General features: G+C 53.9%; 2 long non-coding RNA genes across 3 annotated transcripts; both read left to right on the top strand.

Moving 5' to 3' along the window:
• The first annotated feature begins 3,886 nt into the window (after positions 1-3,886).
• Positions 3,887-8,770, top strand: LOC123607400. Of its 2 annotated transcripts, none has more exons than XR_006716729.1 (3): positions 3,887-4,109; positions 5,813-8,517; positions 8,743-8,770. It is a non-coding gene; the product is annotated as an uncharacterized LOC123607400 (long non-coding RNA). The 2 variants fall into 2 exon arrangements; XR_006716730.1 differs by having other exon boundaries at positions 5,813-6,714; positions 8,353-8,762.
• Positions 8,771-9,954: 1,184 nt separating this feature from the next.
• Positions 9,955-13,053, top strand: LOC123607401. The gene is made up of 2 exons (XR_006716731.1): positions 9,955-10,384; positions 12,460-13,053. It is a non-coding gene; the product is annotated as an uncharacterized LOC123607401 (long non-coding RNA).
• The last annotated feature ends 2,061 nt before the right edge of the window (positions 13,054-15,114 follow it).

Raw genomic sequence — 15,114 nt, 5'->3', positions numbered from 1 at the left:
AGGCTCAGGCCTCGCCCCCTGGGGGGCGCCCCAGTTTTCCATCTATGCATCTAGACGGGAGAACAGAAGCCTTGCCCCCCCCGCCGTGCTCCAGCTGCGAGAGACGGTTCACCGTTGTGCGCATGCTCCCTCCCGTGGATGTGCCACCTCCCATCCAGGCATGCCTTCCCTTGCGAATCAGTGCTCCTCCTTCCTTGGTGGCAAGACCAAGTGGGCAGACAGCAAGGGATGCCGGGTCAGCGGCCTCATAAAAAAGACCAGAGGGACCTGGGCCGCAGCTCAAAGCTACCTTCTCAAGTCCAGAACCCGATACCCACCCCTACCCCTCACAGTGAAGCGTCCAGGTAACTAAACGCCCCCATAGGGGCTGCCCCAGTCCTGGACCCACCCTGTTTGGTGGCCCCATGAGTTAACAAACCCATACGGAGGCACAGCCCCCTGGGTCCAAGGAGTAGGAGTTGGACCTTTATTGAGCACCATCTGGAATTTTCTTGCTGTAGAAATGGGGAGAGTGCTTCCACAGGGTGGGGGGGGGGGGATGGGGAAGGCTGAAACTGCCTTGGGAGAGAAGCTTTCGGGGAGGACAGCAGCCCAGTGAGATGGCTCCCTTGTCTCTGGATCCAGCCATGCCTGAAGCCCACCACCTTGGGATTTTTTTTTTTTTTTTTTTTTTTTCCTCCATCAGGTTCCCTTTTTGTTGACTTTGAGTTCCCTTTTTGTACTTTGAGTTGTTTCTGCTGCTAGGAAATGACCTATAGGAGGTGCTTCTCTGGGTTTCTGTTTGCCTGTGTGTATAATAGGAAAGGGTTCAGAGCACTGGTTTGGGGTCCCTACCTCACTGGGTTGGACCACCCTGCTTAGCAGAGCCCCAGCCCGGTGTTTATTGAGCGCCCAGTGTGGACTCGTTATTCTGGGGTCCTCCGAATGTCCAGTCCTCAGCTCCTCCCAGCAGCTCTAGCAGTCAGGACTGTAGTAGACCCCGTTTCACATCTGTATTCATTCGTTGATTTGCGAAGTCCGCGTTGAGCACCTACTGTGTGCCAAGCCCTATCCTGCGCAGGTCAGAATTGGTTCTGTCACGAGGGGCTTCTGGCGCGGTGGGGAAGGCAGATGGTCACGTAATCGTCACGCAGGGACTTATAATAAACCCGACACAGTGACGGCGACTAGTGAAAGTGTGAACAGTGGGTAAGGGAGGGCTTCCTGGAAGCAGTGATACCAGGGTCAAGTGGTGAAGAGAGGCCAGCACAACGGAGAGAGCAAAGGCCCTGAGGCAGGCGTGGTTGATGGGGGAGTGGGGGCGTGGGGGGGGGTGGGGATAGAAGTTACTGCCTCCTGGGGCCTATGGGTTTTATTCTCAGGCTGGGGGATGGTGTCCTGGAGCAGGATGGTTGAGACCTGATGTGTGAGTCCTGCTACTGTTCAGAGGAACAGACAACTCAGCCTTGCTGGCCTCAGCGTCCTGGTCTGGAAAATGGATAAGGTGGCCTCTCCAGAGCCCTTGGCCCCCTCTCGCTCCCTCTCCTCTGTCTCTGTCTCTCTTGATCTGACTCCCTCTCATCATGGCTTCCGCCTCGAGTCAGGAAGCATGTCTCCATCAGGGAGATAGGCTGCCTCAGTTTACCTCCCCAGATCCCCCCGTCCTCTGTTTCTCCAGGGGCCTCTGCACTTGGTCAGGAAGAGATGTTGTCTCTCTGTCTCCTCCCTTGAGCCAGGATGGGGCTGGGGTTATCAGCGGCCCCCGAGGACCCTGGGCCGTAGGGATGACGCAGGACAGCCGTGGCCAGGCCTCTCGCGCTTAACCGCCCTCACCCTGCAGACGCCAGGCCCTTGGCCCTTCCCCCAGCTGTGTGCCTTTGTTCCTTCCTCCTTTTTTTGTTTGTCAGTGTTTTGTTTTGTTTTGTTTTTTTTAAGAGATGTCCACACACCATACAGATCACCCTTGTAAAACGAACAATTAATTCCGTGGTGCTTGGTGCCTTCGCAATACTGCGCGATCGTCACCTTTGTCTAATTCCAGAACATTTCCATCACCTCCAAAGGAAACCTTGTGCCCGTGAGCGGTCACTCCCTCTCCCCTCCCCCGCCCTGCCCCAGCCCCTGGCTCTCTGTCTTCCCGCCAATCTGCTGTCTGTCTCTCTATGGATCTGTCTCTTTGGACATTTCATATAAACGGGATCATACGACGCGTGGCCTCCCGTGTGTGTTCTTCAGCGAAAGAAACTCAGCATAAATGTCTCAGAGCTTCATCCGTGTTGTAGCGTGTGTCCAAACTCCATTCCTTTACGATGGCTGAGTAATATTCCATCGCATGGACGTTATCCCCGTGTATTTATTCACTCACCTACCTTCCTTCCTTCCTTCCTTCCTTCCTTCCTTCCTTCCTTCCTCCCTCCCTCCCTCCCTCCCTTTCATTCCTCTCTCCCTCCCTCCTTTCTTTCTTTCATTTGTTCTTTCTTTCTTTCTTTCTGTGCCTTTTCATGTGCTTATTGGCCATTTATAGACCTTCTTCGGAGAAACATCTATTTGAATGCTTTCCATATTTTTTTTCATAATTGCGTTTTCATTGGTTGTTCTGAGGGTCAGTACAGACAATTCAGTTTGTACACAATTCTTAGTATGTACTGAAAATCTAAAAAAATCACGTAGTTGTGATTCTCTTCGAAAAGTTGTTCCAGTGACCCCTCCAGCTTAAAATTCGGAGGCACGTTTTCCTTAACAGGATATCAAGTACCAATATCTTCAAATGTTGATAGGCTGTCACATTAAGTCCCTCCTTTCCTTATTTTTTAATTGGGCTATTTGTCTGTTTCCTTTTGAGTTGTAAGAGTGCTTCATATATTCTGGATATCGATCCCTTGTCAGATACAAGATTTGCAGATGGTTCTCCTTCCATTCTGTGGGTTGCCTTTTCAACTTTCTTTTTAGAACTTTTTTTTAATGTTTATTCAGTTTTGAAAGACAGAGAGAGAGACAGAGCACAAGCCGGGGCGGGGGGGGGGGGGGGGGGGGGTGTGGACACAGAACCAGAAGCAGGCTCCAGGCTGTCAACACGGGGCTCGAACTCACAAACCGCAAGATCATGACCTGAGCCAAAGTCATGATGCTTAACCGACTGAGCCACCCAGGCGCCCCTGCCTTTTCAACTTTCTTAGGAATGACCTTGGTCAATTTTTGTTGTTTTTCTTTTTAATTTGATGGAGACCAATTTACGTATTCCTTTGGTTGCTTATGATTAGGTGTCATAGCTAAGAATTCTCCCGGCCTTCCAGGCACTTGTCCCATCCTCCTGCCCCCAGCCCCTCCCTCTGGTCCTGGCCGGAACACCCCCCACCCCACTGGGGTTGGGGCGTCTGCTCCCTGCCCTCGTTCCCCCAACTGGGAGGCCTCTTGGGCCGGCACCCTGCAGCCTCCATCAATGTTTAATAACGAACAGAGCGCACGGAACCTTGGCAAGGACGCGGGAAACCCCGCCCGGAGCCACCCGCCCGCATCCAGCGAGGGGGCCCCCGTGGCCACAGATGGGGGCCGCGACCACGCTGGGCCCCGCTGTCCAGGTGGAGCCAGCGGGACACGGGTTGGGGGGGGGGGACAAGGGGAGAGGAAAACGGAACTGGCTGAGCAACTGGGGGGGGCAAGGGCGGTGATCGCTCCCTGAGTCCTCCCCACCCTGGCCCTGGCGCTGCTCCTGGCTCCCCGCCAGCCCTGGGCTGACCCTGCCGGCGGGAACCGCCTGTTACGCGGCCTGCCGCTCCGGGGCCCAAAACCAAAACACCCAGGAGGAGGGAAGAAAAACACTCCGGGAGGGCTGGTGGGGGAAGGGGGCGGTCAGCGGATGTGCCTTGGGGTTGGGGGCTGGGCGGGGGCGGGGGCGGGGGGGGGGGGTGAGGGTGGGGTCACCTAGGCAACCGACAAACGTCTCACGCACCAGCACCCGGGCTGTCCCGGCTCTGCTCCCAGCCTAGCTGTGCAGCCTGGGGGGGGGGGGGGGGGGGTGCTCTCTGACCCTCAGTTTCTCCATCGGTGAAATGGCGGTAGTTAGTCCTCCCTAGGGGTTGTGAGAGTGGAGAGCGAGCAGAGTGAAGCTGTCGCTAACATCATCCACAACGGTATGTTTTTTTAAAGTGTGTTTATTTGTTGAAGTTTGTTTATTTATTTATTTACTTTGGGGGGGGAGGGGCAGAGAGAGCAAATCTTAAAAAGAAACATTTTTTAAGAACGTTTCTTCATTTTTGAAAGTCAGAGAGAGACAGAGCACAAGCAGGGGTGGGGCGGAGAGAGAAAGGGGGACACAGAATCTGAAACAGGCTCCGGGCTCTGAGCTGTCAGCACAGGGCCCGGAGCGGGGCTCGAACTCACGAAACCGCGAGATCACGAGCTGAGCCAAAATCAAGAGCTGGACGCTTAACCGACCGAGCCACCCAGATGCCCCTCATCCACCATAATATTAAAGTCATGGTTTGCTCAACGGCACACAGAGATTAAGGAGGCAAACCATGCAAGACTCTTAAACACTGAGAATAAACTGAGGGTTGATGGGGGGTGGGAGGGAGGGGAGGGTGGGTGAGGGGCATTGAGGAGGGCACCTGTCGGAGGAGCGCTGGGTGTTGCATGGAAACCAATTAAATTATATTTAATAATAATTTTAAAAAGCACACAGATTAATGCCCCACCCAGGGGCTCCTCTGGCCCAGTGGACAAGGGGGCTGGTCCTGAGCCCCCAGCTTCCCATGGATTTGTAGGGTGGGGGGGCCTGTGCCTCCCTCAGCGTACCCCCCCCCAATCTTTCCCATTTCTCTCCCTTTCATATTTCATTTCCCTGTCTCACATTCTCCCGATCCGTTCCTGTCTCTCCCTGCTTCTGTCTCTCACTCAAGCCTGCCTGGGGATCTCCCGCACTAACCCAGCGCCAGCCCTCAGTCTAAGAGGCTCTCCCCCCCATCTGTCCTCACTGTGGCCTCAGGGCCCCCGCTCCAGGAAGCCTGGGGCTCTCTCTTGCTGCCCAGGAGACCCAAACCGCGTCAGAATCCCTCTCAAACCTAGGAAACCCAGCAGCCCAGCATCCACAGCCTTACACACAGCCACCACTCCCCTCCCCTGACTTTTTTAGATGGGGAAACTGAAGCCTGTATCATGAGGAGTCTCATCCAGGGCCTCCAACCCCCAGTGGCATAACTGGTCATTCTGGTCCAGCCACCAGGCTCTGTGGCTCTCAGGCTGTCCTCCAGCCTGCGGTCCCCTGGGCCTGCCCCATAAATAGTCACTGTAAATGGTCCCCCCCCCCCCCCCCCCGCCGGGCAGGCTGGACAGCGACACCCTCACCTCCCGCAGCTGGTTTCCCAGTGGCTGTGGTCTGGTGGGTGGCCCAAGTCATGTCGCGGTGGCACTGGAGGTGGCCTGGTGCCAGCCAGGAGCTGGGGGGGGGGGCAGCTAAAAGCAGGGTCTGAGGTGGAACCTCCACCCAGGAAGTGCCTCCATTGGCCCCGAGCTCCCTGCCTTTCATCGTAACTGTGGGGGGGTGCAGGAAGGGAGTCTCAGGCTGAGGGTCCCTTCTTCAGGAAGCCCCCAGGCTCTTGGGGACCCCCAGCTCGGGGTAACTCCTCCCGGCCTAGACTCTATGGAACTGGGAGTATCTGTGTCAGGCCTAGACCTTCCCAAGCTGGGGCCTTGGACTTCACCTGCACAAGGCAGGAACCTGAAGGTGGCTAGGAATGAATGAACAATCCCACAACCACAAAAACCCCATCTGAAGCCGGGTACTAAATAATACGTGCCAGGGTGGGACATTTGATGACGCCACCCCCTCCCCCAGGCAGAGCGCCATCCCAACAACGGGGTCTGGAGCCTGACGTCCTGGGTTCGAAACCCCTCCTCTGCCACTCATCAACCTGCGTGACGGGTTCGTCTGTCTGCGCCTCTGTTTCCCCTTCTGTAAAAGATGGTACCCTGGTCTCAGAGCTGCTGAGGGGAGTTAAATGAGCCTGTGGGAAGCTGGGTCGGGCCTATCGTCAACCGTAAGAGGTGAGCCTCTTCCCTCTGACAAGATTGAAATTCTAGAGAAAATCAGAGATAGAAGCATGGTGTCTGTACCAGCCCTGGTGAGTCTGGGGAGGCCCCGAATCTCCGTCCCAGACCCTGGCCACCTCTTAACGTCCCTCTTTCCCTTTCAGCCTCTCCTTTACCTACATCCCTCCGCTCCCAGATCCCCAGTTTACCTCCCTGTGAGATGGGCTCAAACAGGCCCATCCTCTTCTCCATTCTCCCGCAAAACTGCTCCTAAGCCCGACCCTTTCTCCCCAGATTCTGGTCCAACCCCAGCAGAATCTGTCCCTATAACCAGCCAGGCACTGCCTCCCTGGTCTCTGTGCTTCTGCTCTCAGCCCCCATAGAACCTTCCCTCCATGTGGCCAGGGTCAGACTCGTCCTGCCTTTCTCCAGAACCCTCTATGGCTCCCACCTTCCGTGGGGTAAGAGCCAAAGGCCTTCTCATAGCCCCAGGACCCTGCTGGCCTTGCGGTTCCCACTTCCTTCCAACTGTCGGCAGGGAGGCTGGGGAGAACCCCGGGTCCTGCGGCCTCCATCCAGCTGCACCCCGGGATGCTGCCAGAGGCTCTTGGTCTCCTTTGCGAGAGAGAATTCGAGGACAGACCAGGCATAACGGCTGAGTGGTTCAAGAAGGAACGTGTAATTCAAGCGAGCATACACTCTTGAGAGGTGAGAGCAGGCAGGCTCAAGGAAGAGCTGCTAGGCCTGGGGTTTGGGTCTCTAGCCTTTATTGACAGTTGTTAACGAGGGGGTGGAATATTTATTTCTTGGGGAGGGGATTTTGGGGGAGCAGGGCTTTGTACTTTTGTTGTTGTTGTTGTTGTTGTTGTTGTCTTGGGCCTGTCTGGTTTGATCCGGCTTTTTGTGGCTTTGTTTTGGAGGGCTGCCAGGACAGACCTCTGACTTTCCCCATAACTGACCGTGACTCACACTTTGCTGGCCTTCAGACATCCTGTTAAAGCCTAACGAACTGCTTACTCTAACACAACTCTCACTCCACTCAGGCCACATGGGCCTCTGGGAAACTCCTCCACGGCAGGCACTCTCCTGCCCCAGGGCCTTTGCACAGGCCGTGCCTCTGCCCTGGACGGTCTCCCCCAAGACATCCGTATGTCTCCGTCACCTCCTTCAGGTCTCAGCTCGGAGGTCCGCCCACATGCCCTTCTTTTTCTCTTGCCATCAGGAGTCTGTGTTTTGTTCACAGCAATGTCAAGCCAACGTGCTTAATCAGCGTGCTTAATCACGTTCTTAATGAGAGCCATTTACCAGGCGCTTACTGTGTTGCCAGGGCCTGGGCTACGGGGCTGGGGACAGGGCTGAGGATGATGGGGACATATCCCTTGGTGGGATTTATGGCCTGGGGGCAGGGAGGGAGATGGATCGAATGAATGGAGTAGGACACTTGGCCAGATGGGGCAGAGAGAGAGTTTTTCAGATGAGCACCTTCTGGAAAGGGTGGCATGGAGACCGAAGCCCTGAGATAGGAATGCATTTGTTTGTTTCTGAGGAGGTGGCGTGGGGAGGTCATGTGGGGAGGGCAGCAAGGTGGGACTCATGGGGCCTTTGGGGCCACAGGGAGGGGGGTTGGTCGTCACCTTCAGAGCAGTGGGGCACCCTGGGAGATCTCAAGGCAGGTGATCGGATTTGAGTCATGTCTCCCAAAGGAAAGAGCAGCTGTGTGTGTCTCACCAGTTCACACATGGGGAAACTGAGGCTCAGAGGGGTGAAGTCACTTACCCAGCGTCCCCGACTCCCACGTCTCCCACCAGGAGCCCGCAGATCCCTCCCCTGCCCCCACCCAGTTGCAGATGGGTAAACCGAAGCAAAAAGGTGCCGTTACTTCCCAAGGTCCCCTGGGAACACAGTCAGCCCTCCTCCACTCCCCTTGCCCCTCCCCACGTCCCCTCACTGGGGGACTTTCTGACAGGGAGGAAACAGCAGCGGCTGGTTTCACAAGTGGGTGGCCAAAGCCTCAGTCCCGTTTCGATTTGCTCGATTTGCAAATAGCGTCTGGCTCCAACCGCCTGAGGCCTGGGGAGGTTTGCTGCCCCACCGGCTGCCTGCTCTGCTCGGGGCTGATCAACCTGTCTGCTCAGGGGAGGCAGGGCAACCCTGGGCAGAGGGGAGGTCAGGGGTCTGGGGACCGTGTGGGCAGGGGAGCCAGGGGCCTGGGAGTGCACGGAGCCCTCATCCCCACTGAGCTTTGATCACTCATTCAATCAACAGTCAACAATGACTTCGTGCTTTGCTGAATTAGCACATTTTATTCTCCTGCGGAGCATATATTAAGTGCTTGCTGTTTAAAAGGCTGTGTACCAGGTATTAGTTCATCCCATCACCCCCAACAACGCTCTAAGGCAAAATCTGAGCTTCCTGGGGCTGGAACAGATGACCGTGAACCTGCCACATTTCAAACAACTTGTTCTCACACAGTCCAGGGGGCCGGAGGCCTGGAACCCAAGTGGTGGCGAGGTGGGTTCCTCCTGGGGGCTCAGAGGGAGTGCCCAACCCAGGCCTGTCTCCTGGCTTCCCGTGGTCGCCGGCAGCCCGTGGGGTTCCTTGGCTTGTGGCTGCATCACCCCGATGTCTGCCTCTATGTCCACGTGCACGTGGCCTTTGTCTCTGTCTTCTTCTTTGTCCCTTAACCCGAGTCCCCGAAGCTCTTGTCTCCAGATCCAAAGCTCATTATGTTTGCAGTGACCCTTGTTAAAGAACAAAAATTGAGGGGCGCCTGGGTGGCGCAGTCGGTTAAGCGTCCGACTTCAGCCAGGTCACGATCTCGCGGTCCGTGAGTTCGAGCCCCGCGTCGGGCTCTGGGCTGATGGCTCAGAGCCTGGAGCCTGTTTCCGATTCTGTGTCTCCCTCTCTCTCTGCCCCTCCCCCATTCATACTCTGTCTCTCTCTGTCCCAAAAATAAATAAATGTTGAAAAAAAAAAAATTAAAAAAAAAAAAGAACAAAAATTGGACCAAGTAGAAGATCTAATTGCCTTTATCAAGCCAGACACGGGGCGCCTGGGTGGTTCAGTCGATTAAGCGTCCGACTTCAGCTCAGGTTACGATCTCATGGCTCATGGGTTCGAGCCCCGCAGCGGGCTCTGTGCTGCCCGCGCAGAGCCTGGAGCCTGCTTCGGATTCTGTGTCTTTCTCTCTCTGCTCCTCCCCCACTCACACTGTCTCTCTCTGTCTCTCAAAAAATAGATAAATATTTAAAAAAAAATTGTTTTTTTTTAATCAGGCCAGGCACAAATGGGACAGCATCGCACCTAGTGACTGGAGGGGAGCTGGGAGGAGCTGTGAAAAAAATGGAAGGTTTTTACCAGAAGGAGGGTGGGGCTAGAAAGTTATTAGCAAAAGAAAAGAAAGGGTTATTCCAGGCCAAGTCACCTGAAGTGAGAAGGGCCAAGGAGTCTTATTAGGTGCGTTCCCTCATCTTCCTTTGGGGGGCATGGACAGGGCCCACAACTGATCCCTCATTGGCGCAGATTGAAAATTCCTGGCTGGGGCGCCTGGGTGGCTAAGTTGGGCGTCCAACTTCGGCTCAGAGCCCGAAGTTTCATGGGTTTGCTCTGTGCTGACAGCTCAGAGCCTGGGGCCTGCTTCGGATTCTGTGTCTCCCTCTCTCTCTGACCCTCCCTCGCACGCACGCGCGCTCTCTCTCCCAAAAATAAATAACCAATTAAAAAAAAATTAAAAAACGGGGCACCTGGGTGGCACAGTCGGTGAAGCGTCCGACTTCAGCCAGGTCACGATCTCGCGGTCCGGGAGTTCGAGCCCCGCGTCGGGCTCTGGGCTGACGGCTCAGAGCCTGGAGCCTGCTTCGGATTCCGTGTCTCCCTCTCTCTCTCTGCCCCTCCCCCGTTCATGCTCTGTCTCTCTCTGTCTCAAAAATAAATAAAGGTTAAAAAAAAAAATTAAAAAAAAAAAATTAAAAAACAAGAAAGAAAGAAAATTCCTGGCTGGCTGGTTAAGACTTACATTCTCAGGGAGGTTGAATTTGCAATTAGGTTAGGTATTAAGCCTCCTTTTGGCCTAAGGGACACTATTGCTTTCACACCCTTTAAGGTCACATTCTCAGGTTGTGGGTAGACATCTCTTTTTTGCGGGGGGGGGGGGGGCACAACCCAACATTGTCCAAGAAGATCATTATCAGCTCTACTTTATGGGCAACTGAGGCACAGAGAGATCAGGTTGCTGCTCTGAGGGGCTAGGACTTCAACCCTGGCTGTCGGGAGCCTGAATCTATTCGCTTCACCGCTCTGGAATCCTCTCCAGTCTGCTGTGGGCCAAGCCCTTGCCGGAAGTGGGGACATCGAGGCGAGCAAGGATTGGAAGCAACAGGTACATGACCTTGTGGACCCCAGGCTAATGGGTGTTCACTGTGTTCTGGTATGAGCTTAAGACCAAGGGTCCCCCGAAGCGTTCTGCCTGGTGTCCTCCAAAAGACGGGTCCACCTGGAACCTGTGAATGTGGCCTTATTTGGAATAGGGTCTCTGTGGATGTCATTAAGGTAAAGATCTCGAGATAGGATCATTCTGGTTTAGGGTGGGCCCTAAATCCAATGCCAAGTGTCCTTGGAAGATAAGAGAAAGGAGGGGAAGAGCTGAGACAGAAGAGAAGGCCATGTGAGATGGAAACGGAGACTGGAGCCGGAGACTGAGTTTTGTGTGTGATGTGACAAAGGGACCCAACTGGATTGTTTGGGCTTTTTTTTTTGTACAGAAAAAGTGGTTTTATTAGAGCACGGGGACAGGACCCGTGGGCAGAAAGAACTACCTGAATTGTTTTCAACATAGACTCTCACTGTATGGATTCTTTTAGACAATAATCTCCCCTCCCCGCTGCTGAGATAGATCCTCTCTATCTTGGAGCCAATTCCTGACCTCCATAGGGTGACCGTGGGCATTTAATTCCAATCCATTGGTCAACGTGTCCCTGCCTGTGCCAGTATCCCTCTGACTTAATTACAAGCTTTGTCATGGGTCCCCATAGCTGGTAGGACAGGTAACACCGCCCTGTTCTTCTGTATAAGTATTCTGACTACTTGCAACCCTCTGCTCTTCCCGGTGAATTTTTGTGTCACCTTATCATGCTCCTGAGGGAAAGCCTGTGTTGTGACTTTGGATGGGGTTGTGTTAAAACTTCAGAAGTGGGGGGGGGGGGGGGAGGAGACAAAACAGACCCTCAGATGGGGAGAATCTGCATCTTTTAAGCCTCAGCCTCCCCGTCCATGAATATGGTACATCCACCTTCCCTGTTGTTTCTTTAGGATCTCTTAAGAGAGCCATTTCTGTTTCCCTGAAGGGTCGAGAGCCCCATTTATTTCATTTATTTCTCTTTCCAATGTAGGGAGGCCTCCACTTGATCTGTTTCACCAGCTCATTCCTTCCTCTATCATATTCCCGATACCACCGAGCTGTTTTGTTTCTTTGTTTGTTTGTTTTTGGATGGACCGATTTTCACATGGCCGGCATCTGCCCTCATGGGTTTTGGGGTGCACGACAAGTTCATTTGAAGCTATCTGTCCTCTGTTCCCACTCTTGGTGGAGGTCATGGTTCAGAGATTTTTCCTGGTGAAATGATGGGTTTCTCCAGATCTGGTCATTTGGATTCCAGCCCGCTTCCTCAGCGACATCAGTCATAAGGCCAGCCCCGCTCCCCCAGTCTCAGGGAGTGAGATGAGATCCCCAGGTCCCCTAAAACTCAGGCTGTCACCTCTCACTCCCCACCTCTCCCCTGTCCGGCCTTCCCCCCAGCGTCTCCCAGGAAGGCAGCCCGTGGAAGGGCGGTCATTCCTTATATTGCAAGTGCCTCCCCAGGGATGAAGGAGTCACTGCTCTGGTCACTCCAGCCTCGGAGCTGGCAGGTGTGGGGGTGCACATCACATATTTCCGCAATGGCAGGGGGATGCCAGCAGCAGAATTCCCAGCCGCCTTCTTGAGGCGGCCTGGCGCCTCTGTCTCAGGCCTGGGGCATTCTCGGAGTTTTCTAGACATCCCCCACTCTGGCGCCACTGGGCTTTGCTCCAGGAAGAGCTGAGATTTCCCTCGATCCTGGACATCAGGCCTGGGATCAGACCCAGGAGCCCAGAGATCATTTTATGTATTTATTTATTTTTTCCAGAGATCATTTAAAAATGCCTTGTGTTATGGAAAATTTCAAACATGCCCTGAAGTCAAGAATGCACAGTGACCCATGGGCCCGTCCCCGGACGCACAGTGACCCAGGAGGCACTGACCTCAGTTCCATGACACTCCTTCCCCCTCGACCTTATGAGGTTCCTACTAATCCCAGGGTCATGCTTCTCATCCGAGACTTGAGATGGGTCTTACAGGATGAGCCCAGCTCCAAAATCAAAATCGCCCTTGAGACCCTCTCTCCCCGTCTCTCCCCCATCTGTCTGTCTCTCTCACAGGTGGACTGGGTCCCCTGTCTCACCTCCCCCGTCTCCTGCATCTACCTCTGGGCCTCCAGTCTGAGTGGGATGAGCCACGCTGTCGAACCTCCAGGGAATGGTTGACGGGCTGGACTTTGAAAGGGGCCAAAGTTATACACGCTGAGCCCAACCTGGGCCTGGCTGCCTTGCCCCACCCCTTAACCCCCTCCCCTCATCTTGGGAGCCACATTGCTGGGTCCCAAAGCCTCCCACCCCAGCTCCCCCATTGGTCACCCTGAATCCAACCTCCTGGTGACCCCAGGGGCTCCGGGGTCTCAAGGCACTGGCCTGGGCTCCTCAGCACCCCCAAGATCGTTCTAGAAGAGAAGCAGGACCACGAGTGGACCTTGTCAAGGGGCGGCTGCGCACTGGGCATGGCTGAGGCGATGCTGCTGAACGCCACCTCACTGGGTTGGCCTGCCGTGTAGACGAACAACTCAGGCAAGCCTGCCGTGTAGACGAACAACTCAGGCACTTGGACAATGATGGGAATCGCCGTCCACCCGTTGTGTTGATTTATGTCAGCATAAAGCAAACACGTACAGCAGATAGGGCAAAGGATACCAAATCCAATCTAGGATTTATTTTTATTTTATTTTATTTTTGTTTATCCTGAGAGAGAGAGATGGAGAGCGTGTGAGCAGGGGAGGGGCAGAGACAGCGAGAGGGAGAGAGAGAATCCCAAGGAGGTTATTATTACGTCATTGCACAGATGGGGAAACGGAGGCAGCGTCTGGGTGTGGGGCTTTGACAGCTGTGACATCTCCCAGCCTAGATTGACTGCTTTTATCTTCTTTTCTGTGTTTATGTAGCAGTATGTTCGTGTGTATTTCGCCAAGGCTTTGCAGATAGCACCTTAGGGTCGACATGATTTAAAATACAGATGCGTTTTATTCCGAAGGGAGGAAGGGAACACTACCAGGCACGTCTGGACAGCTAGAGTCTATAGTGAGATAGCACTTGACGTCCTTCCGTAGGTACAGCAAATAACTCAAGTTCCCCAAACAGAAGACTTTGTATAAAAGCACGTGAATTTTATGGGGCGCCTGGGTGACTCAGTCGGTTAAGCGTCCGACTTCAGCTCAGGTCATGATCTCGTGGTTCACGAGTTCGAGCCCCGCGTCAGGCTCTGGGCTGACAGCTCAGAGCCTGGAGCCTGCTTCCAATTCTGTGTCTCCCTCTCTCTCTGACCCTCCCGCCATTCATGCTCTGTCTCTCTCTGTCTCAAAAATAAATAAACGTTAAAAAAAAAAAATTAAAAAAAAAAAAGCACGTGAATTTTGTTATGATGTTGCCTTTCCCCAACTGGTCTTAAAATAAACTTTCATATAACTGTGTTAAAGGTCAGCTTTGTTAGGGCCTAACTCCCATACAATAGAATTCAGTACGTGACTCACGTACTGAGCCTGGGTGGCTCAGCTGGTGAAGCGTCTGACTCTTGATTTCAGCTCAGGTCATGATCTCGTGGTTCGTGGGATCGAGCCCAGAGTTGGGCTCTGTGCTGATGGCGAAGAGCCTGCTTGGGATTCTCTCTCTCCGTCTCTCTGCCCCTCCCCTTCCTGAGCTCTCTCTCTCTCTCTCCCTCTCTCAATAAATAAATAAACGTTAAAAAATAAAACCCAGGGGCGCCTGGGTGGCTCAGTCGGTTAAGCGGCCGACTTTGGCTCAGGTTATGATCTCATGGTTCGTGGGTTCGAGCCCCGCGTCGGGCTCTGTGCTGACTGCTCAGAGCCTGGAGCCTGTTTCGGATTCTGTGTCTCCCTCTCTCTCTCTGACCCTCCCCCGTTCATGCTCTGTCTCTCTCCGTCTCAAAATAAATAAATGTTTAAAAAAAAATTAAAAAAAACCCCAAAAGCCAGTAAAGTACAGTTGGATGTGTTTTGGCAAATGCATAAATCCTGAAACTGTCAATCTGGATATCATATTTCCATCACCCAGAAAGTCCCATCGGCCCCGTGGCAGCCCATCCCCTCCCCCAGGTATACAGTAAGTAACAGATAGTGGATGTACACATTTGCCTTTACCAACTGGACACGGCGAGTTACAGATTCAACCGGGAGATGGAAACATCTCCTGCCATAGTCCCTCTGGGCTGAGCCCAGAGTGGGCTCAGGAGCCCGGGGTCAAGGTCTTCCTATGGATATTGGCAATTGGCCAAAGTCCCATTTTTATGGCCAGTACTAATGAGGCTAGAGACAAATGGCCCGGAGGGTCCAATGGGCCCTGATGTCAGCCCCTCAACAGTGAGGATAAAAAGGAAATGCGGGTGTGGCTATAGACTGACTGCTTGCGTCCCTTCCCAAGTTCATAAATTGAAACCCCGATCCCCAGTGTGATGGCGTTAGAAGGGGGGGGGGGGTGCCTTTGGGCGGTGATTAGGTCACGATAGTGGAGCCCCCACGATGAGATTAGTGCCCTTACGAGAAGGGACACAAGACAGCTTGCTCCCTCTCCCTGCTTTCTGCCATGTGAGGACACAGACAGAAGGCAGGTGTCCACAAACCAAGAATCATCCCTCACCAAACACCGGATCTGCCAGCATCCCGATCCTGGACTTCCCAGCCTCCGGACTTGTGAGAAGTACCTGTCTGCTGTTTAAGCCCCCCGTTCCGTGGTAGTTATTGTCGTAGGAGC

This window comes from Leopardus geoffroyi, chromosome A2 (assembly GCF_018350155.1).
Source record: "Leopardus geoffroyi isolate Oge1 chromosome A2, O.geoffroyi_Oge1_pat1.0, whole genome shotgun sequence".
NCBI classification, from domain to species: domain Eukaryota; kingdom Metazoa; phylum Chordata; class Mammalia; order Carnivora; family Felidae; genus Leopardus; species Leopardus geoffroyi.
This window is presented reverse-complemented; position numbering and strand designations above follow the sequence as displayed.